Source organism: Sander vitreus, chromosome 12, assembly GCF_031162955.1.
Source record: "Sander vitreus isolate 19-12246 chromosome 12, sanVit1, whole genome shotgun sequence".
Taxonomy (NCBI): domain Eukaryota; kingdom Metazoa; phylum Chordata; class Actinopteri; order Perciformes; family Percidae; genus Sander; species Sander vitreus.
The window spans coordinates 13,194,889-13,219,801 of record NC_135866.1 but is presented as its reverse complement, the minus strand read 5'-3'; the positions used below and the strand labels follow the sequence as shown (position 1 = coordinate 13,219,801).

At 41.5% G+C, this 24,913-nt stretch overlaps 2 pseudogenes across 2 annotated transcripts in view; both read right to left on the bottom strand.

Moving 5' to 3' along the window:
- LOC144526430 (tensin-3-like) overlaps positions 1–3,740 on the bottom strand; it is a 37,342-nt pseudogene extending 33,602 nt beyond the window's left edge. The window contains exon 1 of the transcript XR_013502754.1: positions 3,361–3,740. The product of XR_013502754.1 is annotated as a tensin-3-like (transcript). The remainder of the gene's footprint in view (positions 1–3,360) is intronic.
- Positions 3,741–4,731: 991 nt separating this feature from the next.
- On the bottom strand, positions 4,732–22,239 carry LOC144526425 (desmoplakin-A-like; annotated as a pseudogene). Its single transcript, XR_013502752.1, has 24 exons — positions 21,844–22,239; positions 19,651–19,735; positions 19,314–19,432; positions 18,842–18,986; positions 16,728–16,852; positions 16,500–16,553; positions 16,222–16,389; positions 15,928–16,032; positions 15,751–15,846; positions 15,531–15,656; positions 15,172–15,324; positions 14,899–15,053; positions 14,406–14,532; positions 14,059–14,245; positions 13,717–13,939; positions 13,317–13,498; positions 12,971–13,109; positions 12,355–12,548; positions 12,052–12,214; positions 11,592–11,676; positions 11,355–11,462; positions 10,986–11,084; positions 9,006–10,823; positions 4,732–8,457 (listed from the first exon to the last, which is right to left on the bottom strand). The product of XR_013502752.1 is annotated as a desmoplakin-A-like (transcript).
- Positions 22,240–24,913: the final 2,674 nt, after the last annotated feature.

Here is a 24,913-nt window from a genome sequence, read left to right as displayed (position 1 = left end):
CTACAGAGCCTTGGGTTGAACCACAGCAACTGAATCAATTTACGCAAAAAGTTTGTTTGTATGTGAGTAGGCTGGTTTCTACTTGTCTACAGCTCTGCGAATGGATTTTCCATTAGCGATTTCAGTATGGCCACCATCGCGCAGATTGCTTTTTACATATTTGTACCAACCAGTGGAAGAGGAAATAGAGTATAGAGTATTGGTTAAATAAGAGAAAAAACAAGTTTAAGGTAAAGGATTAAAAAAAAGGTAAAGGATTTTAAAGACGTCATGAGATGTGGATATCAACACTGCTGCAATGACAATGAAAAAAGCGAGTTAAGCTTTAATTAACATTTGGGCTGCCACTTTTATTTTTGTCATCAATCAAAATAGCAGTTCTTTTTTTTGATTCAATGTTGAGTTTGTAAAATCTATCCATCCATCCATCCATCTTCATCTGCTTATCCGGGCTCGGGTCGCGGGGAGTAGCAGCTCCATTTGTAAAATGTCAAAAAATAATGACAAGTTCTCATTACGTTACTATCAAAGACCACCAAATGTCTCAAAGCCAACTAGGATTCAATGTTATGAAGCGGAAATGCATTTAATCCTTATATTAGAGAAGCTGCAACAACCCAACTTTAGTCTAGTTTTACCAAATAAGAGAATCAAATCTAATGGACTAATCCATATTTAAATAGATTGCAAATGAGTATGAGAAGCAATGAGTTTTAAATCAATTAAAAATAACTATAATGTCCACAAACATTACGTCTGCACACATATGAAAGCAATCGAGGCACCCCCCCCTCCCTACACACTCCGGAATCAAACTGAATTGCTTCTGTTGGCTCCAGCTTCCATTTTATGACAACTCAAATATTTTTTATAGGTCCATTAAACTCAAATTATGTTTCTGAAATGAAAAATGGGTGTGCTGATATTCCTCACGAATAGGAGAGAAAAAAAAGAGAGCACCAAACCCCAACACAAACTTTCTCTGTTATACACTGCAGTGCTGCTACAGCTACGGATAGAGGTCGAAATCAAAGTGGGGTGATAAAGCTCATCCAACCCAGCATGTAGGAGCTGGCACCTGTGGAAAATACAGCCACACATACAGTACACTTCTGTCTCTTTGGGAGACTCTGGACAGATTAATGATCCCCTAAACTGTTTGTCTGCAAACCACAGTAACACCTTAAGAGCCATAAATGCTTCAAGAAGTCTGGCTGCCTGTGGGGTGACTGCTGAATGGAAATGTAAAAAAAACAAAACAAAAAAAACAAAAAAAAAACATTTTTACTAAATGTGGCTACGTTTCTTCACATTAACTTTCTTTATTTGGTTGCCCAGCACATGAAAAGAACAATTAATGCCTGTTTACCACTCATCAAATGACTGGAACAACCACAACAGATTTGTGCCCTTGTCATCTGGCTGTAGCACCCCCCTCCACCTCCTTTTGGTATTTAGCATTCACATCACACCTAATAACCTTGATACCATCAGATTCACTGTTCAAAACTGGCTTGTATTCACACTTGGCAAGAGCTCACGCCTCATACTGCAGGATAACATGTCCACAGTGACATAACATGCTGCTTGAAGGGCCCGGAGAGGGACAAGGCCACAGTTTGTTTCGACCTTTTCCTGTCAGGCACTTTGTATGTTTATGCTGTGCCTTTGACACCCATTCACTGCTGAAGAACTGAAATAAACAAAACCATGAGAACTTTTGAAAAAAAAGCCACAGGAGGGGGGAGCTGGGTAATTTTAGTAAGTTTATTTAGTAACTCTGGAACTCTAACGTGTATTTGTCACACATTTTCATGAGATATGTTGAAGGGAATAAAAAAATGACAGCCCTGGGCAAATCTGTGCACCCTTAAGGCTCCTAAAGTACTCCCTAATTACCGTTTTCTATCCCAAGGTCATAGTGGAATGCGTTCCAAAATGGATTACGTTCCCACTCTCGCACTCTCATTCTCTCCATCTCTCTCTTTCTTTCCCCTCTTTCTTGCCGTTCTTTCCCCTCTTTATTGCTTTCTTTCTCCTTCCTTCTCCAGGTATCCTTCTCTCCGTTTAATGGCTTACACATGTCAGCCAAGTGGCCGTGGCACTGCTGTGACAAAGTGAAATGCCCCAGTGCTCTGTCCATGCTGTTCCTCCCAGGGTTAGATCACAGCGTTCTTCTTATGGTACACAACCCCAACCCTCTGCCAACCCACCTGTCCAAACCACACTATCAGGATCCCCATTCATCTGTCACCCTACCAGAGCTTTGTAATTACTGCCTGACATTTTGGGTTTCTGTCACACATTTATTTCGCCTTGAGGGGCAAGATATTGTTCACACGACTCTGACCTCAAAATAGAACCACCAACAAAAACTATAATTGCCAGTTCAAAAATGTTTCTCCTGCCTCGATGGGTCTGTAATTAAAGCTAATCTTGAAAGAGTTTAGCCTGCAAAATGTTTGAAATAACCTGCATGGTTTATGTTGCTTGAAAGAAAGGTGCACAAGAGGGTGTAACTGCAGGTGTGTGTCTGATTTCCATGCAAGGGAAGGACTGATTTTTCAGGTGAAGATGGCTGTAGCTGTTATGATGTAAGGACGCTTGTACATGTCATCAACAATGGCTGCCTGAGAAGCATAGCCCTAGGGCCACAAATACCACACAGCAGCTGTAGCTCAAAGAAAAAAAAGCCATACTCTCTCGATCTGATTGTCTCCATCATTTATCCACTGACTACGGAGTCCAAACAGTCAACAAAAGGTTTCTTTTGGAACTTTACAGACTACTGGTTACAAGTCTTCCACAAGAATGGCCCCATATGTTTCACATTAAAAGGCCAACAGTACACCAGAGCCCACAACACCAAGGAGCCCCAAATTATAGCCATTATATTTAAACAAAAAAACAAAAAAAACACAGTTCATTGAGAAAGACATTTAAAAGATAAAAAAGACCCAAATAGTTCAAGCCAAGCTTTAGGGAGTTCAATTCAAAAGCTCTAAATAATACTTTTTCACATTGAAAAGAAACAAAAACACAGTGCTTTGTCAGTTTGAATGAGTCTCTTCTCTGACTTCAGAGTGCTGCTGGAGGAGCTGGAGCACAAACACACACACACACACACACACCCCCTGGTTTTAGTAGGATTCTGAGCCAAAGTAAATACAGAGTGCAGTGCCCTGTTTTGCACTTTGAATAAATGGGCAAACTCAATGAAATGTGACTAAGCAAAGAGCTAAAGAGGGAATACAGTGTGTGGAAGTCTAATCCTGCTTTTAAGTAGGCTACTGACCAGCCAGACTTTAAAAAAACCCTCCCAGCTAAAGATTGACGTGGAAAAGTTCAGACATCGCTTACCTTTTCGACCTGAAAGCGAGTAACGTTACTGTGGTTCTTTTTTTTTCTCCTCTGTGTCCCTTTGTCAGTCCGAGCTGCAGGAAGAGAAAGAGTGGGGTGAAGTCCTGATCAAAGAGCCGAGCTCAGCCCGTCATACAGGCTTAGTGCAGGGTGGGAGGCTCATTTTCCTCTGCTGGAATGTGCTCTCAGCTGGACCCGGTGCTCCCCTTTGCCTTTTCTGTGGCTGCCGGTGATAAAATGGAAGCCTTTGCTCGGTTCTTGAACTACTACTGCTGCCTCTGCTGCCTGCTGTTGCTGCTCAGCCCCCCCCAGCAAACTTCCTCCTCCAGTCCGTGCTGCCGCTACAGCCGCCACAAGTCCTGGCATGGGATAGTCCTCCCACTGCGCCGCTAGGGCTGTCTCCCTCGTTCCCTCCCCCTTCCACCCTACCTCCCCTCTCTGCGGCCTCCTCCCTCTGCCTGTCTCCATTTGTTCTCACCCAGACTTCCTCCAACCCCCCCCACCCAAGACATTTAATCACATAGTAATAAACATATTAGCCTATTGTTATGTTTTTTTTTGCATTTCCTACTATAGGCTGCATCACCCAAATCAAACATTTAGGCCTAATAGGCTGTGTGTTAAGTCAAGTCAGTTTTGTTCATGTAACCCAAAATCACAAATTTGCCTCAAAGGGCTATAATGCCCTTTATGTATGTTTATGTTCAAAACTTTGTACATTATGTCAATTTCTTTTTAACTTTTTGGTTCACTGGTATAATATGGGCTACATAAATATGTTAGCAATAATAGTTGGGTTTACCCTGTTTTGGCCGAAATGCACTTGACCTATCCAAGTATAATGACTTCGTAAATGCCTTTTATTGTTCAAATGATACTCATCTGGTTTATCTATTGTAATAAAATGTCTTAATTTCCAGATCGAGGTGTCTGGACACGCAGTTAAAATATATTTAGGCTACAAGAAAAACATGCTTGATCCTTTATATGTAATTCTTGGTTATCAGTACCTATATTTATTTATTTATTTATTTATATATAGGTAGGCTATACGAGGCTATACAAACATTATACAAACAGCTCCTGCATTGCTAGTGGTTTAGTATGTTAATAATTCCAACATCACAGTCCTGCTAATATTACACTATAACCAAAGTGTACAATTTTGTTTTCTACCTCTGTGGTACAACTTTGCTTAGACGGCAAACAGGCTTGCATTCAAACCGTTTTAGCATGACAATTAGCGCCATCCATAGGTCACAATGGATACTGCGGAGCCTCTCCTTATACAGGGAACTGCTTCAGCTTTTTTATGCACAATACAGATATACAGCTAGTACATGAATTAATGAGTAAATGAATGAGTCGAAATTGTTATGACAACTTTATTTTCGATCATGTGAGAATAACGTTTTAGTGATCAATACATTTTTAAGCTAAACCTCAGCATTTGCAATTAACAAAAACATTATTTTCCCCCAAAACATAAATGAAAACATAAACGTCAAGCTGCAAAAAAACTAAGAGCAAAAACTAGCATTTTTGACTGCATGCTAAAGCTGAGGTGAACAAGCATATTTTGAAATAACAAATGTTACATGTTACATTCTAAAACAAAGCCACATATTAAAATGAGCTATGAAAAAATATTTTCCTTTAACATTTCTTTCAGCATTAATTATAACCTGCATTAAGTATAATATTGAAACACCAAATCACCCAAAACAATTAGATTCAGTATTTAAACAAACCTCCCCAAATCTCACAGGTAGCAGAAAGACATTTAGAAAAAGCAAACTGTTACGAAAGCACTCAAACGCCACAGGCTGGGTATAACTACTCTAGTTTCACTCCTTCTATGCTGTGTATTAAGAGAGAGTGTTAGAGCTGAAGTTGGTACTGCTGGAGGAGAAGCTATAGCTGTAAGTAGAGGAGTAATCCACACTGCCTCTACGAGATCCACTCCTGGAACCGGCTAGGGAACCAGCCCTGGACCCAGAGCGTGACCCTGGGTTAGAAACATTGTAAGGGCTGCTGATTCCCTTGGTGGACATTGAGGAGGCCTGCAGCATCTTCATACCATTGCTTTCTTCCACCATGCAGCTGTCCATGGCTTCCTTGTAGGAGATCTTCAGTTTTGTCTTGGGACAGGTCAGGTTCTTCTGGTGATTCCGTGAATCCTGAAGCTTCTGTGCCCCTTGACCATCTAGCCAACCTCTGCGGATAGCCTCTTCAATGGTGATGCGACGTTCAGTGCCAGGCTCTATCAGGCCTCCTGTCAGGTACTGAAACTCCAAAAATCTCTGGCCAGCTTCATAGGGCAACCATGTCTCCTTCACTGCCTCTGCTGCAGACATCTTTCTTTTAGTCTTCACATCCTCAAAACCAACATAGGCTTTCTGGGCAGGTTTCAGCTTAGCGCTCATGCTTTCATCGATGATACTCTGATGGACAGCATCCTGCAGTGACAATCTCTCACCATTGGCAGGGTTGATAATACCACCTGTGCTTGCCTGGGCCTCCAGTAGTCTCTGTGCTGTAATAGTGTCAACTATGCCTCTTCGGAGCGCTTCAGACACAGTGATTTTCTCCAAGGTCTCTGTGTCAAATATAGCAGCCACAGGGCTCTGGTCATCGAACATTTCAGGGGGAGAAACAGTGATTGAAATACTGTTGAAGCGTTTACGGACGGTCGGAGAAGATGGTGCACCCTGGGTGGGACTGCTACAGGTGACCATGTCATCAACGTTGATGGCTGCAATGTTCATCTCTGTGCTGCTGGTTCTGCTGGTTATTTGGTCAGCAATCTGGGTCAAGGTTAGCGTTCCGCTGCGATACTGATCCAAAGACTTCTGGTCAATGACACCGCGGTCCAGGCAGTCCTGGATGTCATACTGGGTTCCTGTTTTCCTATCCACTATCACCAAACGTGCAGAGCCATCAGACCCCTTGATAGTTATTTCCTCCCACTCGCACTCCTGCTCCGACAACTCCAGGAAAGTGTCATAGTCAATTAGCTCCCGGTGATAGGCCTCCCTCACTGACATCTCCAGCCCAGTGTCTGGGTCAACGATCACAACTCGCCTCTTTCGCAGGATATTTGTACGGCTCTCCTGTGACTTCTGGGGGCTTCTTCTTATCTTTGAGTGGCAGGAGTATTAGGCCTGTTTTGCGATCTGTTATGCACCTGTCTTTAAGTTGAAGATATGTCAGGTTTTCCTTAGTATTAGGGTCAAAGAACCCTTTTGTATCATCTCCTTCATAAGTTAGGATCTCATTCATCTCCTTATCAAAGTATCCCCTTTTATAGGCAACAGCAACATCAATACGGTGGCTCTCTTTGGGGTCAATAATCCCACCGCTGGCAATTTGGGCCTCAAGAAGACGGATTCCATGACCTTTCTCAATAAGGTCTTTCTCAATAGCCTGGAAGAGGGAGATTGTCATTCCTGTAGATGGGTCTTTGTATCCAGTTACTGCCTTCTCTGCAGACAGCAGCTTATTCTTGAACTCTTTTCCTACCAGGCCTCTCTTTGAGGCCTCCTCTACTGTCAAAAAACACATTGTTGACTGGATCAACAATAAAGCCAGAAGCAGCTTGGGCCTCAAGAAGCTCCAGGGTGGTTCCTCTCATGAGCAGGCCTTCCTTCATTGCCTGATACAAAGGCATTATTCGGTCATTGGCCTCGTCATAGATCCCTGCAATGCAGGTAGAGCCATAGAGATAAGACTTTAGCTTGTCTTCAATGTCTCTGCTGGTGAGCTTGCCCTCTTTGAGCTTCATCAAATCAGTTTCATCCAGCAGTTCAGAGTCGACAAGGTCTGTAACAGAGACTTCACCACGGAGACCCTTTACTGTCATGGGCTTTTCTGGACCCTGGAGCAGAAGCAAGCCAGAAACAGGTTCCACTATACACTTTTTCCTTAAGTCATTATAGCTTATCTTCTGTCCTGTCGCTGGCTCCATGTAGCAGGTGGGATTTTTTGGCCAAAGCCCTGTAGAGCTCCTCATCAATAAGATTGCGATCCAAAGCCAGATCTATTGGAAGGAACACACTCAGAACAGGGTCTAATATGCCTCCAACAGACTCCTGAGCCTGGAGCAAGCGGATGGCTGTGACTTTGTCTACGCGGCCCTGTTTGCAAGCCTGGCCTACAGATAACACTTTGCCAGTGTATGGATCTTTGAAGCCTGTGCTAGCTGCTTCAGCTGTCGCCAAGGTGTCTCTGTCTTCTGTGTCTACAATCCCTCTTGAGCAGGCAGTATCCACAGGCATCTTTTCATTAAATGCGGGGTCCACTATGTAGCCTGTTGCAGCTTGAGCTTCCAGGAGCATTAGGGCACTCTCCGGGCTGAGGAGTTTCTTGTTTTTTGCTTTAGTGAATGGCATTTTCCCTTGAGAAGCGGATGTCATGCCAGCAATTATGCCGGTACCCTTTAGACTGAGCTGGATGTCCAGAGCTACCTCATCCACGCTCTTTTTTTCCCTTTAGGAGCTGGTCTAGCGTGGCTTTACTGATTATATGACAGTCACAAAGCTGGTGGGCTGTGACTTTGCGGCGCACCCCATCAAATATCAGCTTGGATGGATCGATTGTTGGGACCTTCTCATCTGTCTGGGTCTGCTTGGCCTGAGCGCTGGGTCTCTGCTGCAGCCTGTGTATTTCTCTCTCCAGGGCATCTCTCTTGAGAGCCAGTTCTGATGCCTCCTTTTCAGAGATCAACAGACGGCTCTTGAACCTCTCCTCTACACTCTTTAGCTCCCGCATGAGCCTTTCAATTTCATTCTTCAGGGAGAGCCTGTCTCGTTCAGCCTTGTCTCTGTCAGATTCAAACTGCCTAATCTGGCTGTCTCTCAGCTCGTACTGGCTCTTCATGTAGTTGAAATCCTTGAGGACAGCATTCTTTTCATCCTGCAGCCGCTGTTTGTTGCGGAGCTCAGTCTCTAGTGTGAGCTTGATGCGGGTGAGCTCCTCTTCTGTGCGCTGCTGACGAGTCTTGTCCTGCTCCAGCAGTTTAAGCTTAGATAGCAAACTGTCCCTCTGCAGCAGCAGCTCACTGTATTGGCTTTGGGAATCATGCACCATCATGGATGTCTGGGGAGAAATAAGAAAACACATCATTATGTCTTTAAAGGAATGCCAATAAGTGATGCACAGAGAAAAAAAAGCAGACTATGCAGAGCCACAACTCTAATGAACTAATTACACAGCATGTTGTTAAGAGCCTATCAACATATACAGTTGTTCATCATTTGTAAAGTCACAGGCAAATTGAATGTTAAGAAATGTCAATCGGTTGTCAGTACTGGTTGAACCAATTGATAATGTATATACTGTATGTTAAAAGATATGTACATATATGTAATACATTAATTAGTATGCAGTGATTAATTGAGATAGTTTTTATCATGTGAGTCAGTCACATAATATGCAAAGTCAAAAGGGTGAACAAAATGCATGTCAAAGCAAGACCATTTGTAAGCAAGTGAATTTCAAGCAAAACTCCTAAAATAAGTCAGGTGTCACTAATATAACAGGGCCAGTTTGAAATAATGCTTAGTCTTAATGCAGCCATCCATGCAAAAGCAGACAACAATTAGTTAAATTATGTGTAGAGGATCCTTCAATGCCATCAAAAATACCTCGATTGATTGCTTTTGGAATTTGTCTGTTTCCAATTTAAGCTTTTCTCTCTCCTTGGTCAGGTCATTGATGAGAGCCTGGAGCTCAGCTGTCTTCTTGGTGCTACTCTGAAGCTGGACATGCAAGGCTGAGATCTGAGTGGCACTCTCTCCATCAATAGTGGCTTTGCTAAGCTTCAGCTCATCTCTCTCCTGTCTAACTGTCCTCAGCTCCTCCTCCAACCTCAGTCTCTCCTTGGTCAGGTTCTGCGTCAGAGTCTTCAGCTTTTCGATCTCGGTAGTGTATTCGTTAAGCTGGCGGCTCTTCTCCTCAATGGTCTTATACAGGCTCTCATTGCGTTGGTTGAGCTCAAGAGTCCGAGCCTGTTCCTGCTGGAGTTTCTGTTTAAGTGTCCTCAGCTCAGCCGTGACAGCTGCCAGTTCTTGCTTGGTGACTTTATGCTCATTTAGACTCTTATCCAGAGCCTCCTGGAGGGCACTGATGTCCTGCTCATACTTCCTTCCATAGTTGGAAGTCTCTAGCTGGACAGACTTCAGTGTGCTAATTGTGGTGGTGTGCTCTCTGCAAGTATGGGTCATCCTCTCCAACTCTGCCTCCATTCTCTTTCTACGTGTGAACTCCTCCTGGGTTGACTTCTTTTGCTTCTCCAACTCTGCTTCCATTCCATTCAGAGAGCACTGAAGTTCTCGGATACGGCTCTGCAGCCTGACAGTACTCTGCTCAGCCTGGGATTTCTCACTGGTCTGCTTCTCCAGCTCTACTCGGGTGATGCTGATCTCCTGCTCGTACACTTTAAGCTTGTTAATGGACTCCAGATAGGAGGTGTTCTTTGCCTTCAGGTCTGCCTCAGCCTGTTTCAGGTGATGGATTTCCAATTCCAGAGCTCTCCTCTTTTTCCCCTCCTCCTCCAGGTTAAATGTTAGCATGCTGATCTGCCTGGACTTCTCCTGGTTGTTTTTGATGGCCTCCTTCAGTTTGAGCTCATCCTGTCCTCCCTGCTGCATGAGTGTTCTCAGCTGAATCTCCAACTCGCTGCGCATCCTTGTTTCTTGTACCACTGAGGCCCTCTGCTGGCTGGCCTCCTGCTCTGCTCTGCTTTTCTGCTCTTCTGTGTGAGCAATGGACTGCCTCAGTCTCCTCAGCTCCTCCTCTAGATCTCTCTTCTCGACAGTGAGTCTGTCAACTTGCAGTCTCAGTTCTGCTGTGTCTTCTTCTTTCTGCTGTGAGGCTTTTAGGATTGTGGTCTTGGTAACGTGGATCTGTGTCTCGTATGTCTGCTTAAGTTGATTAACCTCCTGGGTGCACTGTGTTCTTACCTTTGAGATTTCTGACTCAGCGTTTCGTCGACGAGTCGCTTCTTCGATCTAGCAGTATCTTCATCCTCTCCAGTTCATGGTCTTTGTCCTTCACAGACTTTTCCAAGCCAATTTTGGTCCAGTTGAATTCGTCCTGTTCTTTCTGTCTGCGGCGAAGAGCCACCTCATACTCTTCCTGCTGGCTGGTGTAGCGTTCCTCTGCCAACATTCTTTTCCTCTTTTCTTCATCCAGCTGGTATTTAATGCGGGTCAGCTGGTCGTTGAGCTCTTGAAGCTGGTTGTGTGTGCTGTCCAGGCTCTCCTTGGTAACGCTAACTTGTATTGCTGTGTTTCTCTTCACTTCCTCCATAGAAATGAGCTGTTCTCGTGATTGAGTGAGGTCCAGCTTGTAGCGGGCCAAAGCATCCTCGAGAGACTTGTTTTTTCTGGTTACGGTCCTGGAGGTCAGTCCTTCAGGCGCTTTAGTTCCTCCTCCAACATCTCGATCTTGGTGTTCCTGATCTGAGAGCATTGACAAAAAGCAGAAAGAGCCTCAGTCAACTACTTTCATATTGTTAATTTGTTCACTGATGTTATTTTTTTATCATACTATTTATTTTACTAACACAGTATTATCGACTTTTAATGATGTCTTAAATGGCATCATACAAATCCGACACCTACCTTTAGCTCTTCCATGTTCTTCAGTAGCTCCCCAAGGAACTTGTAGTAGTCACTAGAGCGGGTGAGTAGCTCTATGTAGTTGGACTGGAGGTCAGCCGCCTGATGGGAGTTAAAAAAAGGTGGATGAATACTGATGTCAAATGTTCATGAGTTAATTTCATACCGGTGAGCTCTTTACATGACGGATGCAATTAGGCGATTAACATTTAAATTGGTTGTATTACATGAGCTCATAATACAAAAGAAAATAACCATTGTATAATTTATACGTATGTATATACAACATATAATGATAACTTGAATGTGTAATAACTAATATCTAAATGAAAATTGGTTTACTATGACTTAATGGAGAGACAGCACTCATACCTCTTGTCTGACCACAGAAGAGGGGGACTGCAGCATTGTTCTCTTGATAGGAATATTAAGCAGAGTTTCCAGGCCTGAACCGTAGGAAGCCAGCTGCAGCTCATAGTCCTAAAAAACCCACAACACAACATGGACTTCATTATTTGTACAATGTGTGCCTTCGGTTCATCAGCTTGTAAACATCTATAAAAATGTTTTAAAATGAAAGAAAACGGTGCACATTAAGTGACAACCTACCTTTATGGAGGTAGCACAGGTGTCTGCGTTTTTTCTGCACAACCTCTACTTTCTCCTTCTTTCCTTTAATTTCAGTGTGAAGTGCCTGTGCAGTCAAAAGGGGGCATTAAAATCACTGATTTAATCTGGCATGACACTGTCCAGTTGGTGCTTCTTCTCAGACATCCATTACTTTCTTAGACAACAATGTTAATGATATTATAATAAGCAGTTACTCAAATTAATTTTCTTGGTCTCAAGGGAAAGTAAGCAGAATTCCATAAATCATCTGAGAAAAACTGACACTTTTTGCAACACTTTACACTGCTGCTGTGCTGTGTGTGATGTATAAAATCCACACACCTACACCAAAGTTCACGGCTGTCAGAAGCTCAATAAATTGTAAATGATGGATATTTCCAATTAAAAAAAGTTTCATTACATGATTGCAATATGTTTATGTAAACAAGGAAAGACGTGCCTTCTGTTGGTTGAGGTGGTCCATTAGAGTCTGGATGTCGCTGAGCTTAACCGTCTGAAGGGTGTCCTGGCGCTTCCTGGCATTGTCTATCCACTGTTCCAGCTGACTGCTGCTCTGCTGATAATGATTCAGCTGTTTTTCCTGCTTCTCCAAGTCCCACACTCTGAGGAGGAAAGAGTGGGAGGAAGAGGAAGGGATGAAAGGATTTTTTTTGGGTGTTTTTACCAGCACTGACGAATGGAGGATGTGAAGACATATTCACAGGTACTGAAGCAATGTGTGTACATATACAGACTGTCCTACCTGCTGTCAATCTGGGTTTGGATGCGGCGCCAGCGGTCAGACAACTGACCCACCAGGTCTGAGTACTTGGACAAGTCCACATCACACTTGTGGAAGGGCGCGGAGATTTGACCATTCCAGTGCACTGCTTTAGCCAGGTCAGACTCCATAGCTGTCAGCAGGTCTCTTTTTTGCTCCAGATCACTCTTCATTTGCTTGATTAGAAAATCACAAAATAGTTTAAAACATTTCAACTGTAACAATACATTCTATTTAAGTCTTATTTACATTTAGAGGTGGGCGCTTTGACAATATGTATGATTATGCCATCTTATATTGGATTATTACTACTTTTATTTTTAACTGGATTGTAGTGGTGTGTACACGTATATAGTGGTATAACATAGAAACATGGAAATAGTAAAGTACAAGTACCTCAACTCAAGTACAGTACTTGTATAAATATACTGTCTTACATTCCCACCACTGGGTTTTGTCATGTGACCCATGTGTGGAATCTCAGCCATGTTTTTTGTCCCAGAGAGGACAAAAAGGATTCAGTGAGTGTTTGTATATGTCTTGAGACTGGAAAAGCAAGAGACTGCAGTTCAAACTAAATATAAAAGGTGTGTCAGACCTTTAGTGTGCTCCGATATTTTTCCACCTCTCGAAGGTCCAGAGAGGTGGTCTCCTTCTCTGTCAGCCGGGCCTCATTGACTTTAATGATATCTTCAGCCTGGAAAAGGCTCTGGAGCAAGGCCATAAGAGCCGACAGCCTGTTAAAGACACAAAGCCATTACATTAAATGAACTTATGAATTTCACTACATTTAATGAAAAAATATATTTTTAGTCTATAATCAGTAAAGCTGTATGTTGCCACAAATTCCAGTGCCAGTATTTATTTTATTTGTGCAGTATTTTCTCAATCATTGTGGGATAAATAGGAATAAAAAGGAGATGTGATTAAATTAAATAATGTACCTTTGAAGATAGGCTGTGTAGAGACCCTGCAGGCCTCTCAGTTTTTGGTTGATGATTTCTAGTTCTGAGCGGAGGAACTTGGCATGCTCGGAGTCTGCAGGTATCCCCTCCAGCTGCTTTATAATCTTTTCTCTTAGTCGCAGGTACTCATCATGAATGGAGTCCAAGTCTTGGTGCACAGTCTGGATATCAATATGTCATAATAAGTTACATTTAGCATAATCAGTTGTTTCTCACAGAGCATGAAACAAGAAAGAAAAATTGCATGTTTTGTTTTATTTTTGTTTTACAAAGAGCTCATTATATTTCATCTATATTTTGCCCATTTTGAAATGGGTTTTTGTCACAAAGAAGAACCTAATTTTTCATCAGATAGAACAATAAACAAAAAGTTACACACCTGGAGCTTCTGGATGTGCACCGAGCACTCATGCACACTGTTGTCCCCCAGGGGAACGTGTAGATGACTGGTGAGACCGGACTCAGCCAGCTCCAGCCTGCGTCGAAGTTCTTGCAGACTGTTGAGCAGGGTAAGGCTGATGGTAGAACTGGCTGGGGGAGGATGGACAGGGACCAGGGACGACAGGGGGGCTTGACATTGTCAGGCTTTACCCCTTCTTCCTCTTTATTGGTTGGTGGAAAATGTTAAGAATATCGATTAAAGTGGGAAAATAACAGCAGTATCTTTGCAAATTTAGTGGACTGACAATTTAGGGATAAGGTAAAGACATTTGACACTCACTGTAAGCAGGCAGCTGGATAATCAGTGTATCATAGTAGCTTTGGGCTTTATCAAAATGGCCCTGCATAGTTTTCTTCTCCTCTTCCCCAAACAGCTCAGAACCTTGGCTGGTACGCATGAACTCTTGGTAGTGAGTCTCCAGTCTTTTGATGATATTGCGGTACTCGTCGGGACGCATTTTAGACAGCTGCAAGACAATGGAGAGGGGTCAGGTTAAGCAAAAGGAACAGGAAGTGAGCCAATTCCTGCAGACAGTGTTTCAGATAAGACAGAAACTGAATCTAATTCAGTTTTGCTTGGTATGTTATTGTAACAGGAAAACTCAGAATAAGTTATTGTAATCTTACCATGTTGACAGTGAGGGAGTTGATGTAATTCACGTCTTTGAGGCAATATTGCCATGAGATGAGACTCTTGATGTTGATGTAGAGCTGATTCCAGATGCTCATGATGGCTTCATAATACTGCTCATTCCTAGTAACCAGCAAAAGCCATTACTACGCAGACACTACATGATAAACATAATGTAATTTTTAGCAAACGCAGATATTCTGTTTTCTCTTATCTGAATGATTACTTGCACCTTTGTGGGTTATTGGTTATTTCTTGTCTCTCATGCTTATAAAAAATCTTTTAGAATCTATTGGACAATGTCAGCAAAATATACCATCCCAAAAGAAAGCCTGTTTTCTTATGTAGCTCTGGGAAATTGTATGTATCCAATATATTTATTAGATAAAATAAATCCCCGTGATCTGAACATTTTTAATTGCTCTGACCAATATCTGAACAGGATTTCCCCAGACCTACATTGGTCTACGTTGACTGAATGGTTCTTACTTGTCGGCGAGGCCGATGCTGAACGGGTTTGGTGGAGGGATCAGCAGACACACAGAGGGAATCAACATGTCCATACCTCCAGGTCCTGTCACAAGCCACTTGCTGCGCTGCGAGTTATCTTTCAGGATGCCCTCATTCCCTTTTAAAATCCCTATCTGGAGCACAAAACAGAACACATAAACAGAAGAAAATAATATTTGTAATATTCCACTTTTTACTCTGTGTCTGTGTGCATGTGTGTTTGTGTGTGTATTGAGAGAGCATATATCCCACCTGGTCTTGTTTAAAGTCACATAAGGCCTGTACAATGACACGGCTGTTGCTCTTATCCTCAGGGTTGCGAGGTTTCAGCCTGACAATGGTCTTAGATTTGGTGACCAGACTATGGACCTGCCTCTTATTCTCCATGACTCGCTCCTTATCTTTCTGTGAACATGCAAAAATCCGACTTGTGTTTTTAAATGAGCCACTGCAACTATCATTCAAAGTTCAAAACTCTACAGATTGAACGCAGACATGCAGAGACATTCTATTTAGTCTCTAAAAAATAATGTCACACAACAGAACCAATAGTTTGAGCATGTCTTGTGCTTCACACCAGCAGGAAGAAGTGCAGAAGAGTACAATGATACCTCTAGGTTTTTCAGGAGTTCTGTGAGGTTATCCAGTGGGGTGTTCTTGTCGCACGTGTACTTGTTTCGGATAGTCTCACACTCCTTCTGCAGCTTCGCATAGGTCTCATTGGCCTCCTTGAAAAACTGAAGAGGGCAGCAAAAAAGCTTTGATTAGTGTTCACATGATGACATACAGTGCTCTACCTGTATAAGAGCTAGAGCTGAACTGAGCGCTTACTTGGCTGTAGGCAGCATTCTCCTTCAAATGAACATGGATACACTTGGTGATCTGCAGCAGCCAGCTCCACTGGGTCTGTAAGGTGTCCATGTAGGCCTGTGGGCACACACAAAGTCATCAGTACAAAACCAATAAACACTTTGCTCTTTAGGATAGGAAAACATCCAGACACTTTACTTCAATCTTATCTGATGCAGGGTGGTTGTTGTTCACAAGTCCATCTGCTTTCCCTTTTAGCTTGTTTAGCTCCTTCTCTTTCTCCTCCAGGTCCCTCATCAGCCCCTGTCAGGAGAACAGAAAGTAAGGGACCCAAAAGGCTAGACTTTGGACTCTGAAAGCCAACATACTTAATTGAGATTAAATAGTATATGTAATAAAAACATATCAATTATTAGGGTATAATCCCAGCCATAAACTAAAACAGAAACATCCAACCAGGCGAAAAAGAACAGTTCAGACAGAGATCCTTACTGAGTAGCTCTCTTGCTTCCTAGGGATATACTGGTCGATGTTCTTGTCTCCCCAGTCAAACATAAGCTCTTCCTCCTCTCTCTCATTCACCCACATAATGGCTCGGGAGATCTCCCCGATGATGCCCTGAAGCTCTCGCAGCTGAACCACACGGCTGTGGGAAATTTTTCTGAGACAGACACAATGTAAATTTATGAATTTGATAAAAAGTTACAATGGTGCCACTGATTTTGACAATCTAAAAAAAATACCATTTTTGTTAAAGAGTTTGGTTCTACCTGTAAGCTTTCCCATTCTTGTTCCAAGATGGAAAGGTTGTACTTGTCGCCCCTCTACAAAAAACAAGATTTTGTTTTTTGCTCAGTTTTAAATAGGATTACAAAACCTTTGTACACATGACACATAGATGACCATCCTCCTCAACAAACAAGATCTAAAGACTCCAGTCCAAAGTAAAGAAGCAACTGAGAAGAGATTCAAAACAGGAAAACAGGGTGACCACTTACCAGTTCATCTCTGGCACGGTCTACTTCTTGGCTCCTCTGGATGGAGCTGTGGTTTTTGTTTTGGGTTATGATTTGCTTTTCTATGGTTTCGAGTCATCTCCCCATGGAGCTGTCTCAATCATGCGCTACAAGATGCAGAATCACAATATTTATTACCTTTTAAAATGCAATAACTTCCACATACAATAACAACGTGAAAATTAACCTCATTTGATGCAAAATTACATATTTTGTAGAACGTTACTGTATAATGGTTCATGAAATAATATATTTATACTGTATATATAAACATGTTTAAGAATAAGGCATCATTACTTTTTATTGTCAACAAACTCCATGAAAAACAAACAATGCATAATCCATCTCTCAATGATTTCTGCCCTTCCTACCTGTGGAACTCTGCCCTAAGCCTATTTATTCCTACCAAAGAGACAAATCATTTAAAATAATTCACAAATAAAAAAAATCTTTTTTTCTTAAATCTCTGTAATTTTCCTAAACACCTGGGCACTGCAGTGTTTAGCAAATGCTACTCAAACAGGAGTTAATTGTGCATTTCTTGGGGACTATTTTCAGCTGCGAATTAATACACATGTAGTGCTCTAGTCTGCAGGACAGTGTACTGTATGTGGAATTGACTCAAAGTAACAACATGTGCAACATGTCATGCAATGCAACGGTGTGGCTCATCAATGTGTTTTTTAATAGTTTTAGGAAAACAATGAAGCTCTGGAGCACAGAAGACTAAGCTTTATTGGCTTTAGCTACACAGGCAATCCTTATTCATATAATCAACTCATTGTTTTAGTCTTGTTATGTTTTGTTTTTTTTCAACAATAGAAAACCCACTGAGCCCTCCTTAAAGAATTAAGGCAATATTATTCTAAATCTCAACACATGCACTAGTCTGCCTGCTATCAATTCCCTGACTTCTTTCACTCTTTGTCCTCTAGGTGGCAGCATATAATCATTAAGTCCATTGTTAAGCAGGAAACTATCCCAACTATTCCCCTCGCTTGCAGCACTCACTTAGCTTTGATAAGAGCTCTGCAGGCAAACAGACCTCAGCCAGTCCCTGCTCTTAACTCGCATTTTTCTCTCTCTCTCAAAGCTTTTGTTCTCTCACCACTCCCTTTTCCTTCTTGACTGAAGCTACACATGACTTGGCTGTTAAGAGATTGTCAGCAGTACAGCTAATGTCCAGAGTAGAAAGGTCAACAAAGTTATATGTTGGACTGTAGGTACAATAACTAAAAACGTAACAGTAAACAGTAAATAGAGACACTAAGTAAAAATGGCAGCAGTAGTGCATCAGGTGATATGTTCCCAGTTTTGGAGTTTTAAAAAAGCAAATACCTAAAGTGCAAAGGCTGTCACAGAAAAAAATATATAAGAAATGTTTCTACACCAGATGACAGGGAGGAAATTAATTACTAAATATAAAGGGTGAGGCTTGACGCGTTGACAGAATGACAGGGTGTGTTTTTTGGTTGGGTGTGAGAGTGGGGGGAGGTAGAGAGTAGAATGACTTTTTCCCCATGAGCATGTTACAGTTCTGCTGAACTACCCTGTCCTATAACAACTGACTCAGCGTAGAGTGTCAGAGATCACACTCCTTTACTTCTTTTTGCCCCCCCAGCGTCTTTATCCCCCTCCCTCTTTCCCAACTCTGTCTCTCTTTCTGCATTTCTCTCTCGCCGTCTCTTTCTCAAATGGCAGAGCTCTTTCCTCTTCTTTGTTTCAATCCTTCTTCACCCCCTCTCCCCCCAGGCCTCTTTCACTCACGGATCAGGTTTTGGCAGTGTGTCCTGATGGTTTCAGTTACAGGAGGTCAGAATAAATGATAGTGCACACTTCCCCCTCCCCCTACTCCTCCTCCCTTCACATACAAAATGCTGCACAGTACACTAATTCACCCAGGTATACAGACATGCACACACATGCAGGTGCAGCTATTCATTCTGCACAAACAGGTTACAAAAAACTTTTGGTCACGGAGTTTTGCCAAGATGTTTGTGGATGATGCTGTCACAGAAGGCATCAGACACATTAGCCATATATGTTTTTGTTTTTTTTAAATGTTCTTAAAAGTCTCTGACGTATGAAGAGCTCACCTTCTGTTGGGCAATCCAGGCCATGGCATCATTGAAGATCCTCCCCCCCTCAAGGGAACCCACGCTGCCTCTGTTCCGTCGTATGGTCATACTACTGACCAATTGCTGTTGCAAAGCACCATGCAAGTGCTGGAACTGTTCTAAGCTGTAGAGTTGTACAAAAAAAGGAAAATACTTTGTGAATCTTCTAAGGCACAATGATGGATTAAGAGCTTAAAGAGCTCATCTTGGCAAATACAGCTGAATGACAATAATGTTCAGAGAGCACATAACTCCTCAGAATAACTTTGTCTTTAAAATGTTTGGTTTAACTACAAAATGAAATTAAGATGCTACTCTATGACCTCAAATATTGGCAAATTTACTCATTAACCTGTGGGCAGAATGCATATACACAGTCATGAATGAACACGTGCAAATGCCAACATGAAAATACAGCAAACAAACTCACACTGCACTTTTCTTTTCTTACCTTCTGAAGATGTCATTAGGTATACGCATTTGTTGCAGCTCTCTGCCATAGACCTTCATCTGCTCCATGGTTTCTGCAGCCATGATCAACAGGTTGTCTACCTCCACGGCTGGACCCCCCTATAAAAATCACACAGTATAGATACTGAACTCTAGCCACCTGCAAAATTATACTGATGATGATATCTGTTTTTTTAAATCTGATATGACATCATCATGTTGATGTGTGAACAGAAAACATTATAACAATGAAGTCAATGCCATTCCAATTACCACTAGAAGTGAAAACAAACACTTGGGATCAATTATGTTCAGTGTAATCTGTGTGCTACACTTACACTCTGGAATATCATAGTCGCTCTCTGCAGGAACTCCTGGCACTGGTTTGTCAGGAACAAAGCTTTTTGCTGAATTACCTGGACACTACACATAAGGACAAAAAACAAAAAAATACATTTCCAGAGCTCGTAATACGTGTTTTAATCAATCAATTCTATGTACAGCTAGCTTTGTTTTATTTGTTTGGTTTTTTTAAGTTTTGATTATACTGTTTCAAAGACAGATACTGTTGATATAGTTAATAAGTTACTAGATTGGTAAATGCTTGTAAATGATCATTGGATTTCATGGAAACTAAAATGAATACTATCTGATCCAACATTCTTAATGAACAACATGGCATAACAACAACAATAAAGTGTTAAAATCAAAGAAAGGCCAAAGTAGTTTCTAATGAGGCATAATCCTTTAACAATTATAAACTAGTATTTTAATCCCAACACAAACTCACATGGACATGGAAACAGGTCACCAAAGGGTCACCAATACACCAACCAACTCTTGACTTTCTCTCTTTAAAGAGTTTGCAACTCCCCCATGCACATCCTGTATTTTACTTTAACCTCTGTTCATCATGAGTTAAGCAATTGGGAGTTTTTTTTCCACACAGAAATGGAAATAGTTTGAAAAGCTCTGTCACAGACATCACTGTTATAAATTAGACACTGACATCATGATGGATGATAGCAGTGGGAGGACATTCAAGGGGAGTGTTCATGTAGTTCCTGTAATTCAGAATATTATGAAACAGATCAGGAGTGACCTAGGAGTATTTAGAACAGACGCGTAACTATCGGTAACCAGGGTAAGCGGTGCTTACGGGCCCGGACCAATCAGGGGCCCGCGTGACTGGAAGATATTGATTGACAGCCGGGGCCCCCCTATCGCATTTGGCCACTGACCAAGCGGGAGTGAGAACGGGTCAAATTCATTTCCTTGTTTCAGAGACCGTTCTCTTGTGTGTGACTCGAACATCTCACATTTACCAACAAAACGTACAACGAAAGACCGTGCAGAACATTTCAGACCGTCCTGCCAACCTGTAAACATTTTAACATCAATGTACCCTCTAATGTTTTTTCACTCTAAAGTCACTGAAAGCTGCTGCTGTTTACATCCTGTCTGATCTCTGCAGCGCGACTGACACACACACACACACACAAAATCACACACGGTGGATGCAGGAAAAACCGGACATGAGACGTACAGGATGACCTAAATTGAGGACAGCTACACTCGTTACCGAAGTGCAATGCTAAGTTAAAGTTCAATAAGTACTTTATTAAACCGTATGAATGTTATACCAACATTTGCAGCATCCTGAGCCTTTTTGGTAAGGTTCCTAGGGAATCTCAACCCAGAGTAATTAATTAATAGTAATAATTATTATTCTCCCCAAAACAAGTTTCCTTTTTTTAAAGAACTATACAAAAAACTTTTTTTTGCAACTTTCACTGTCTTCTGCAACTTCATTGCAACAAACATACAAAAGACATCGCAACTTTTATCGCGAAATCAGTCATTTTGGGCCACAACAATCAAAAAAAATGCCAGGAAATCCTGGAGGGACTGCCCTTGTGTGTTTTTTCATGTGTTATGGTGCACATTCACCAGTGTTTTTTGTTGTTGTTGTTGTTGGTGCGCGTAGGCTACTCCTGATTTTGTCAGTCATCTCATCTCTTATATGCTGTGTCTCTATGATCCTATCCTGTCCTATTGATGGTAGCCTACTCGTGGACATTGCCCCGTCATCACGTGCTGTAGTAGGGGGGCCCGCCTTGATAATCCTGTTTAGGGGCCCGGTGTTGGCTCGTTACGCCACTGATTTAGAAACACATGTTAAGAAATCAAATTAGAAAATCAGGATACTTCTTGTGTTCTTGAACTCAACAATTAGCTCTACAGAATTCAGTAACATGGTTGTGCTCTTCAATGGCGTTATGGCCTTATTGGAACCGTTTGGTGACATGTTTCTCTTTTTGGTAGTAGCCCACTGATAACGACATAATCCCCTAAAACATTTCCAACTGGATTTTATGGCTTTGCTTGGACACAGCTGACATATTTCTCAAGAATGTGCAGTTTATGTTTCGCATTTTGTTATCTATAGGAAGAACATGAACGTTTAATGGCAAATTCAAACACACACTCGTTCCGTAAAACTAACTTCAAAGCAACAGGTGATTACTTACTTCATTCCACCACCTCCGCCCGCACCCATGCCGAGGACTTGCGCTTTCGCTGCCCCCCCGCCGTGCATGGAGGTCCTGGAGAAGGAGGTGTAGATGGTGCCCTGTCCTTGGTAATCTCCCTGGAAGCCGTTTCCACCGACGAACACGTCGTTTCGACCTGAAGTCGTCATGTTCGCCAAATCTTGTCGCGAATTACTTCTCTGGCCCGCGGTAGCCAGTCTTTGGTTTGAGCCGTACAAACTCATGTTTGCCAAGTTGTTGTTTTTTTTATGTTTGAAGAAAGTATTCAAGTTTGCGTCGTTTTTTTTCTGCTGTCCAGACAGAGGACAGACCGCGCACCTCTTCCCCTCACCGTCTCTTGTTGCGCAGATAATGGTCTGCTGTGAATAGACGGAAGCTGACCGCTTTTTGGACAGAAACCACACCTTGCTGTGTTTACGAAACACTTGGGCTCAATGGGTTCTCGGTTCATTCTGCTAAAAAAGTTATGTTGCAATCATAACTTGGATTTCTCAATTGAATTATTAGGAATTACAACATTGGTGACGAATATAGTCCTGGGAAAGTGACTTAAAGCGTGTTAAGTAGGCTAATTTGCCACTACTGGATAAACAAGTTGCCTATCTTGTTATAAACAAAGACATTTGTTTTCCATCTTCAACTATATAGGTTTATATAAACAGCTTAATGTCTGAGACATTTAATCATCTCTGGTAAATTTGAGTTATGCCTGTATTGTTACAGTAGGTGCACCTCATAGACTATATTGTGAAGTCTAATTGGAATAGGCCTACATTGATCTTTTTCATAAAGTTGTTGGAATAACATCTGATATGACTGCAAAAAGCTGGACAATTCTGCCTTTTCCTGTTATGATTTACATTATTTTTTGTTTTAATGGACCATTTACCATGCATCTGGCAAAGGGACAGCAGTTGAAAATCAGCTTTTGGCCGATACTAACACATTCACAGTGATATTGATCACTGTGCATTTTTTCCTGAAATAAAAATAAAATAAAATAGAAATACATTCTAATAATATTTTTGCTATGTACTCCTCTGTCCTTTCATTGAGGCTCACTGAACCTCATGTATACACCCTCTGAAGAATTATTCTAAACTCATAATGGGATTTCTTCTTAAATTTATGTTCCCAATAAATTAGCTTGCTCTTATTCTTCTCTGTTATAGCTCAGGAATGTTTGCTCATTTAAAGTCTGGCAAGTAATAACGCTATACACACAGCTGACAATAATTAAAAAATACAGCAGCCAACACATTTAATCCCCAGAAGAGTGAGTAGAGATAGTGGTTGAGCAAAGAATTTGTCATCCTGGGTTCAACATTCTTGAGGTCAAAAGGAGTCCATTTGAGAGTTCAGTGTTTTGCATAGCTGCTTATAGCTGAGCCAAGTCCACCAAGTAGATTTTTTCCATTTTTTTTTCTCACATTGTCCTTACGTCTCTCTTATCTCTCCATTCCTCTAAACACACAGCACATGACATATAGGCGTTTTGAAAAGTGAAAGGGAGTGAAAAAGACGAGTGTGTAGGGTGACACATACCTTACACTGCCTAGTGTCAGGCAGTGTTTAAAAAAAAAGTGTGGGAAATGAAAAGTCTGAAACTTAAACATTTAACAATGCCTGAAGTGCTTTGGTCGTAGGTCATAATAAACTCTTACAGCCTTTATGACCGATGCAGAAAAGAATAGTCGACTAGGCTGACGGACATATTGTGCCCTCTGGTGTTTTATCCTTGAGCTATAGCCATTGAATCCGCACAACTACAACACTACATCACATAGACGTGTGAGAACAGAGAGAGATGGGGGGGAGATGGAGGCATGGGTCATGGAAACCAACACCTTAGCATTACTATCCTTTTTTGTTTTACTTTTTAAATGCATATTTGAAAAACCTGACCTGACGTGTGTGACCTATGTCTCTTGAAAGACCTGTTACAAACATGAAACACACTCAACTAAAGACACACCCTACATTTTTTTTCTCCCTACTAGGTTCAGGTGGTTTGCTTTTTTCCACTCTGTATACATGTCCTCCAAACAAAAGACACTGCAAGACTGAGCATGTACACTTTTCCAAATTTCAGTCTAATAACAGCTTTCGTGCCAAGAGAGACGGACTGAACAGTAGGGCACTGAACCTTGCTGTACTGTTTAATGAGATAGTGAAGAATAGTTGGAAGCATGCATTAATTATAAGTTCTCCAACAGAAAGGGTTTGGCCTTATTAAAACTGAGACACAGAACTCACTTAAAGTTTTCTTTTCTTCTTATAAATAAATAATATATATATATATATATATATATATATATATTTTTGTGCAAGATATGAATGTTTGTTTTAAATGTCAAGGCAGTCAAAGTGAGGTGTGGCAAATAGTGCAGGGATGGTTAATCTTTTCAAGTTTTTTTTCAAATACCTGTCTGTCATGCACTGGAGCCGCCCTCTGGTTTATCCTCTTTTATCTTTAATCTCTCTCTTTAATCTCCTTTCTGTCTGCATTGTTCATTTAGATGAGCACAGGGCCCTTTGCGGAGAAAATAAAATCTTTGCTGACTGTATCTTCAGCTTGAGAGTAAATATTTAACCTAATGTTTGCTTTCTGCACTGAAAACCAGTGTGGGTCACTCACTGCTGTATTTCCCGGTTGTGATGAGGATATTTGTTGCAAAGGTACATTTTTCACGTATGCATGTTTTACCCACACCAAACTGACATTTGGAATATAAAACTAAAATGACTCACACCAAAGTGTCTGATATCATATATCAAAAACAATGCAAGGACAACAACTTGTACGTAACGTCAACGTATTATGTGTAGTGATTCACAGTTACTGTCAGACCTGAAATCACACATATGATATCATTTCCAGACACTGGTACTGATATCATAACTATCTAAAACTAACACTAAACAGTGAGAAAAAAACAACCCTGACAGCTGGTTTATTAAATTACATAGACAATTGACATTGTCATGCTTATTAACGCTATGATCTGAGTTTCCCCAGCAGCTTGTTAACATACAGATGGTTCCTCAG